At 35.5% G+C, this 8,235-nt stretch overlaps 1 long non-coding RNA gene across 1 annotated transcript; it reads right to left on the bottom strand.

Annotated features, from left to right (window-relative positions):
• Positions 1–262: 262 nt before the first annotated feature.
• Positions 263–6,103, bottom strand: LOC113337779. The gene is made up of 2 exons (XR_003354432.1): positions 5,902–6,103; positions 263–584 (listed from the first exon to the last, which is right to left on the bottom strand). It is a non-coding gene; the product is annotated as an uncharacterized LOC113337779 (long non-coding RNA).
• Positions 6,104–8,235: the final 2,132 nt, after the last annotated feature.

The raw sequence follows: 8,235 nt of genomic DNA, 5'->3' as shown, positions 1-8,235 counted from the left end.
TAATCATAGTATCGCCAGAGTTACTATTTAAAGCGCGCGAGAGAGAGAATAACGCCAGTGATAAAGTCATAATCGCTAACGATAATGTGATTATCGCTTGCTAGAAAATCTATCGCTTATCGGTTTTCCCATAGTGGCGCAATCCGTTTGCCATGCCAAACATCATTTTTTTGGCATGTACATAGGAATAGGCCTTACACTTTACGTTGAGTTCATCTCTAATAAGAGATTTCAACCATATCAGAAGATCCGAGTTCTAAAATTCATCAACTCTAAAATTCCTAGCCCTTTTAGCTAAGCTATTAGCAACTTTATTATATTCTCTATGCACAAAAGTGCATTTCCAATTTGTAAAAACTTTCAAAAAAAATCATGTAATCCCTGGATTACATTATTATTTGTCCATTTGAGATAACCTAAACTACCATTGGTAGCATTTACTACATTCAAACAATCACCCTTCAAATGCAGATTCTGCGTTGCTTCAACTTTTGCCCACTTAATAGCTGCAAGTGCTGCCAAAGCCTCAACTTGTTCCTCATCATTAGTTATTCCATGGATTGATTGTGCGCCCCCACAGTGACCTGCATCATTAAAAGTTGTTAATCCTATTCCCATGCACTGATTCTCTTTCATAAAAGTTGCATTAAAATTAAATTTCTAAAAGCAATAATCTGGTAAACTCCATGGTATTACAGATCTGCCATGACTTGCAGCATTTTTACCTGCCAAAATTCTCATAGAATTTGCATTCCATTCATTAACATCTTTATTAACCTGGCTTACCAGATTATTCACTGCACTTGAGCATTGTTAAAAACCACATTGCATCTAAGATTCCATATTTGCTAAATAGCAAAACTAACAAATTGAATAAATTTATCCTGCGACTCCCTTTGATTACCATTAGGTTGAAACCAGCTAGTAATCCAATCCTGCAGATTCATATTATCAATGTTACCTACAATATTTGAATCTAAAGCAAACCACAGTCTTTTAGTAATCTCACACTCAATGAAAAGCTGATTCACAGTTTCAGTATCCCTATGACAAAGAGGGCATTCACAAGGGATAGATGAAACAAACCTAGATAATTTGCTTCTAACATAGACACAATCATGCATACACTTCCACAGAAAATGCTTTATTTTCTGTGGGAGGTTAAGTTTCCACAAAAATTTCCAAGGGAAGTTATCATTTTCACTACCATGAATGTCCTGCATAATGCATTTGTAACCTGACCTAACACTGAACTGGCCATTGTGAGTTGGTTTCCATCTAAGTATATCCTTTCCATTAGAGGATATTCTGATTTGACAAATGTCACTAACTGTGACGGACCAGAAAATTTTCGCTTCCAACGGGCCGGGTTACATCACACCTTATACAATAACCATTCATTGAGATAAAGTACAATGAACAAGATGTAGAGAATTCCCGTTTTACAAAACACACCCACAGTTTATTTAAGGTTTTTAGTATCCAACGTTATCCAATCATCGTAAAAATTTTACAGAAGCTGTATGACTCATAAAACTAAAATATATCCAAAAATCAAAGTATTTTAATGGGCGGTTAAAAAGATGTGTTTACTTGAACTAGACTGATTGCACTACGATCCTGCAGAAATCAGTCCCGATTCACTCACACTTCGGGGAATCAAGACTAATCTAATATTCGTGAAAATTATACAGCAAGTATGTTATAATGTAATAAACAACATATCCAAATTTCAGCTACAACCGATAAGTAGATAAAGAGAATCACGATAATCACTGAAACTATCCAGCATTTTAGTCTGCAGAATGCAGTCACGTTTGGCTCACACTTAGGGGTACCTACAATGAGCAAATCTTCTTCAAAATTTTATACATTAATTTCATTGAAATCCAACCGTTGGATCTCAATATATCAATAAAACAAAAACAGACTTTTATAGGGTTTACAAGTGAAAAATATCAAGTTAGCAAATCTCTTCATCACGACCTGAATTTGGGTGGAATTACACAAACCCATTCAACCATTTACTTTGAATATGACATTATGAACATATATGAGGAAAATCCTCAACTTTCATAAGAACCCTAAATCTCATATCTTGTACTAAGAATGAAATCAAATCCAATCATCATTAAGAATGAAATTGCTGACTAAAATTTCGATTACCTTTGCTTGTAAACCAACCACATAGCTTGGAATCATCAACTCCACATCCCTTGCCTCACCAATCTTTCAAACAATTTATTCCAGTTCTCGGTTTGAGAAAGACGAAACTAAAAATTGTTTGAAAGAAATAGGAGAACAGGGAAATCTTAGCCTCTGATTTTTCCAACAAAACATGCTCAAGTTCTTCTTAGCTAACCACTGAAAAGAGAAGAGAAAAATGTTTCTCCTAAAAGAAAACTCGTTTTCTTGTTTATATCATTTAGTATGAGAAGACCAAAGTGCCCCTAGCACTTCTCTACTTGACATGTGTTTCACATGCATGTGAACTATTTGGGCACCCAAGGGTTTGTAATGAGGCATATTTCTATATGTAGGTGTAATATTTATTTTCTGAGGCAACCACAAAGTGTTAAATACACTTGAATGATAGAGATTTAGGCACCGTAGGTGCTTAAATTGACTAAACCCGAGAAAAAGGTTCGGAGTGTTACACCATTAACCCCTTAAAATGAACTTTGTCCCCAAAGTTCAAAATAGAATTTAGAAGTAAGGAGGATTACCTGTAGTCGCAATGCAATAAAGCGCTGACGAGTCTCAAACTCACAGTCCCGAATGAACCGGAACTGCTCTGATACCAACTGTGACGGACCAGAAAATTTTCGCTTCCAACGGGCCGGGTTACGACTCGCTGGGCAAGCTACGACTCTCTGATACGCCACTCAAGGAGCCAACATTACCAATTTTTTCATACCGCATCGGTCTTATACCAAGCAAATGTTCGTCGGTACCTTCAACGATTCCACTACCGAGATTTAAGGGTCATCGTAACCAACAAATGATCTTCATCATTTTGCTGTGAGGATACAAGATCTCTTGCCAGAGTAGTCCGATACCAGCCACCGTTATCAAACAAACGGTCTTCAGGGTTTCCACCCGTAGATGGGGTGCCAATTAAGGCCTGACAGAACGCGCCGTTATCAAACAAACGATAATTCAATGCCAGGGTAGTCTGATACCAGCCACTGTTATCAAACAAACGGTCTTCCGGATAGCCACCCGTAGGTGGGGTGCTATTTCTGGCCTGGCAACTCACAGTACTTGATCAAGCTCAACGGACAATCTTTCTCAGATGATATGAACCACTCAAGGAGTTAGTAATCATCTCTAGATCGATGGTATGAACTGCCATCATATGCAGCAACCATCCTTTATCCTCAGATGGTATGATTCAGCTCACACGATAACAACCATTGCTTAACTCCCAAGTCGAGGCAGATGATATGAATTACCTTGAGCGATAATAATCATCTCTTGTCTTGTGGTAGGAGTTAGATGATATGAGTTATCTCGAATGGTAACAATCATCTCTATCACACGTGTTAATCGGACAGATGATATGAATTACCTAGGATGGTAATAATCATCTCTTACCAGGTAGTATGAATAACCAGTAAACTGGCTACAACTACCTCGAGAGGGTTGCAATCATCTCAAACTGATGGTATGAACTGCCAAGCAGCAACCACCCCTCTTAGACGATATGAACAACCATGTGCTGAACCGCAGAGCGGCTGCCTACGTACCCCGAAAGGATCAAGCAAGACCGTAGTTCGTCAAATTTCTTTAGATAATATGAACTACCCTTATCAGTAGCAATTATCTCTTATCATCAACAATTATCCCATACTTGTCACATTTCAACTGATTCACTATATCCCTGTTATGTACATAACTCAAAGCACCGCCTCGATCCACAAAAATTCCATAATATAAGTTCGTACTAAAATGAGAATAACCAACAAATGACTAAATAATCAGTGAGAAAACGAACACATATAATGGGTGTGATTCTAGCTATTTTAACAAATGAATCATTCAAAAAGAAACTATTACATGTCGCTAGGGAGTTAGACTTTAAGTGAATCTATCACTGATGATATTACTTTAGTTCTCAAGTAAGATGTATTCTTTTTGTAAATACAATCCAAATAAGGCATTAACATTATTGACATGTCTGCAGAGATTTATCTATAGATACTTTTGTTTGTCCTCACATTCATCCATTCATTTCATTAAACACAATGACAAATATTTCAGCCAACAGTTCAAAATAGGATCTATTGATCTGTACGAAGGTACTAGTTCACTATAAACAATGGACCAAACGAGGACATGGTACAACAAACTCAAACCAGTTATTGGTCAACAAACAAATTACGAAAGATAAAGGATGTAGGGCAATCATTTAGAGAACGCAAACATAGTGACCAAGGATGCATTATACAAAGTCTAGTATACCAAATTTAGTTCAAACTCCTAGGATCGTTAATCCAATTCAAGGTAACTACTGCATAGTATTTCTTCTCACAGCCATATATTAATTCAAGGCAACTAAATCATTTTCAGACTTAGTTAATCAACTATAACCATCATCTAAGCATTTAAAGACCAGTCCCATTATGAGCATTCATCAACTCAACATGGGAACAAACAAGTCCCCATTCTAGCTACTAAACGTTACAAAAAGCTAAACATGGGTGTATAACTATTTACCCATAAGGCCACTTATGATCTAAAATATTACCCCAAATATGTACAGTAAAATAAAATTATTACAAGCTAACGACTCCTGGATTTAAAAGGAATTTATTTTAAAAGTTACAATGAATTTGCTATCACGCCCAAGCTATATAAGCTAGACCAAACCATTCACACCACTACACTCGAGGTTAATAATCCGATAACCATTCATTCATGAGCAAATCCTTATTAGTTTACCGATACGACAACCAAAAAACATCATGGACTTAGTATTAAACTATAATATTAGCATTAAGGTACTACGTAATTCCTTCACACCTTTCATACATTTTTGGACTATCAAACATGTTTTGTTTCTCCTGCAACTTACATCACACCTTATACAATAACCATTCACTGAGATAAAGTACAATGAACAAGATGTAGAGAATTCCCGTTTTACAAAACACACCCACAGTTTATTTAAGGTTTTCAGTATCCAACGTTATCCGATCATCGTAAATTTTTTACAGAAGCTGTATGACTTATAAAACTAAAACATATCCAAAAATCAAAGTATTTTAATGGTCGGTTAAAAATATGTGTTTACTCGAACCAGACTGATTGCACTACGATCCTGCAGAAATCAGTCCCGATTCACTCACACTTTGGGGAATCAAGACTAATCTAATATTTGTGAAAATTATACACCAAGTATTTTATAATATAGTAAACAACATATCCAAATTTCAGCTACAACCGATAAGCAGATAAAGAGAATCATGATAATCACTGAAACTATCCAGCATTTTAGTCTGCAGAATGCAGTCACGTTTGGCTCACACTTAGGGGTACCTACAATGATCAGATCTTCTTCAAAATTTTATAGTACTTTCACTGCACGACTAAGTCTTACATACATTAATTTCATTTAAATCCAACCACTGGATCTCATTATATCAATAAAACAAAGACAGACTTTTCTAGGGTTTACAAGTGAAAAATATCAAGTTAGCAAATCTCTTCATCACGACCTGAATTTGGCTGGAATTACACAAACCCATTCAACCATTTACTTTGAATATGACATTATGAACATATATGAGGAAAATCCCCAGCTTTCATAAGAACTCTAAATCTCATATCTTGTACTAAGAATGAAATCAAATCCAAATCATCATTAAGAATGAAATTGTTGACTAAAATTTCGATTACCTTTGCTTGTAAACCAACCGCATAGCTTGGGATCATCAACTCCACAGCCCTTGCCTCACCAATCTTTCAAAATATTTAATCCAGTTCTCGGTTTGAGAAAGACGAAACTAAAAATTGTTTGAAAGAAATAGGAGAACAGGGAAATCTCAGCCTCTGATTTTTCCAACAAAACATGCTCAAGTTCTTCTTAGCTAACCACTGAAAAGAGAAGAGAAAAATGTTTCTCCTAAAAGAAAAGTCGTTTTCTTGTTTATATCATTGAGTATGAGAAGACCAAAGTGACCCTAGCACTTCTCTACTTGACATGTGTTTCACATGCATGTGAACTATTTGGGCACCCAAGGGTTTGTACTGAGGCATATTTCTATATCTAGGTGTAACATTTATTTTGTGAGGCAACCCCAAAGTGCTAAATACACTTGAATGATAGATATTTAGGCACTGTAAGTGCTTAAATTGACTAATGAGTTTGACTGAACCCGAGAAAAAGGTTCGGAGTGTTACACTAACAGTATCCCTATCAAAAAGACAGTTAAGAATCTCAACATTCCATTGCCATGTTTCCTGAACTATTAACTGATTAACAGTTTTCATATCTCTAAAGCAAAATTGGCATTAAAACAAGTAATTCTACTAGGTACCCACTTATCTTTCCAAATTTCAATAGAAGCTTCATCTCCCAGCAATGGTGTTTCCTAGTCAATTCTAATCCCTTGCAAATTCCTTTCAAATCCAGGACACAAAATCATTGTTGGTAGCATGCAGGGGATTAAAATAAAAAAAGTACTTATGACGCAGAATCTGAACCCATAATGCATCTGGTTCACTAAGCATTCTCCAAACCAATTTGGCCAGAAAAGCAGTATTAAGATGTTCAATTTTCTTACATTAAGACCACCTAGTTTAATAAGTTTTGAAATATTATCCCAATTTATAAAATAACCAACTTTGGCAGGACTTTTCCTATTACACCAGAACTTCCTCTGAATAGAATCTAGTTTATCTGCCATCTTTTTTGGCATAGGGAAAACTGAGAGATGGTGGGATGCCAGAGTTCCTAGGGTAAACTTAATAAGAATAGTTTTCCCAGGTTGATTCAGATATTTCCCTTGCCATGAAGCTAGTCTATTTTCACAGGACTCTCCTAGATGTTTAAAAATCTCCATTTTATTCCTTTGAAGTAATAAAGGAACTCTTAAGTATTTTTATCAGGGGACCAAGTTTGCCTCATATGTTTTTTTCTTTTTTTTTTCTCTTGAAAAGGAAGGATATGTTGGGAAAGGAAAAATATTAACAAAAAATATAAACAGGATCAAGGTAATCCTATTGAACCATTAAAAAGAAAATCGAAAAGGCTCTATAGCAAAAAAGCTATAGTGTCCCAAGCGAAAAGGCTCTATAGCAAACATAGTTGACACTATCTCGAAAAAATGTGAAAAATTAAAGAGTCTGGTGATAATTATGTACACTTATCTCAGACCTCATTATACACTTGTAGAGTTCACCTTTTTGAACTATTTCCAAGGTTTAAGTTTTAGTAATTATGTGAGTTTTCATTTTAATGGTACAGTTTTCCCCTTTGGTTGTCTGAATTCTATTTGTGTCGGATGAATGCATGTACACTTATTTTCCTCTTTGGTTAGCTTGAGGAAGTCGTTTTAAATTATTTTTATCTTCTTATTGTACATATGAAGACTCAATCACTTCTTTATACTGTCAGGAACTAGATGAATGTGGAGATGATGAATATTCAGATTGAGATGCTCAGGTAATAATGCTCGTTTCAATAATTGTTTATTTGTGGTTGTCTTTTTATCTTCATTATGTACAAGGAGATTCAATCACTTCTTGATGCTGTCAGGAACTAGATGAATGTAGATCGTAGATATTCAATCACAGTGTTCTGTAGAGGTATGTGTCTTCGCATACTCATCATGCGTATGGTTTTTCACTTCCTATGGTTTATTTGTTCGTCTCCATGTTGATGTAAGCAATGAAATCACTATGAAAATGTAGTTGATATTCTTGTCTTGATGATGGATCTGTATTATGTTCGACTAGTCATATAACCTAGCATATAAGGTCTGACATTCTACTCGTATTCTGAATGTAGTTCGATTCCTTTATGGATGTCGTTTCTCTCTTTCAAATGGTCTCATGAGGGTCACTGATGTCATGGATGATGATAAGATCATTGTTGCTGCTGGATAAGTTAATGTTGCAAAGGGTTGTGCTTTTGCAAATTTTTAGGACTTGTTTCACTTCTTATTAAGAAACGTTGAACTTGTTAATTAGCAGCCGAATCATTTTTGTTTTTTATGAGTTTGGACTAAA

The sequence above is a fragment of the Papaver somniferum genome, unplaced genomic scaffold, assembly GCF_003573695.1.
Source record: "Papaver somniferum cultivar HN1 unplaced genomic scaffold, ASM357369v1 unplaced-scaffold_18, whole genome shotgun sequence".
NCBI lineage: Eukaryota > Viridiplantae > Streptophyta > Magnoliopsida > Ranunculales > Papaveraceae > Papaver > Papaver somniferum.
Note: the sequence above shows the minus strand (reverse complement) of the source record. Positions and strands in the feature narration are given on the sequence as shown.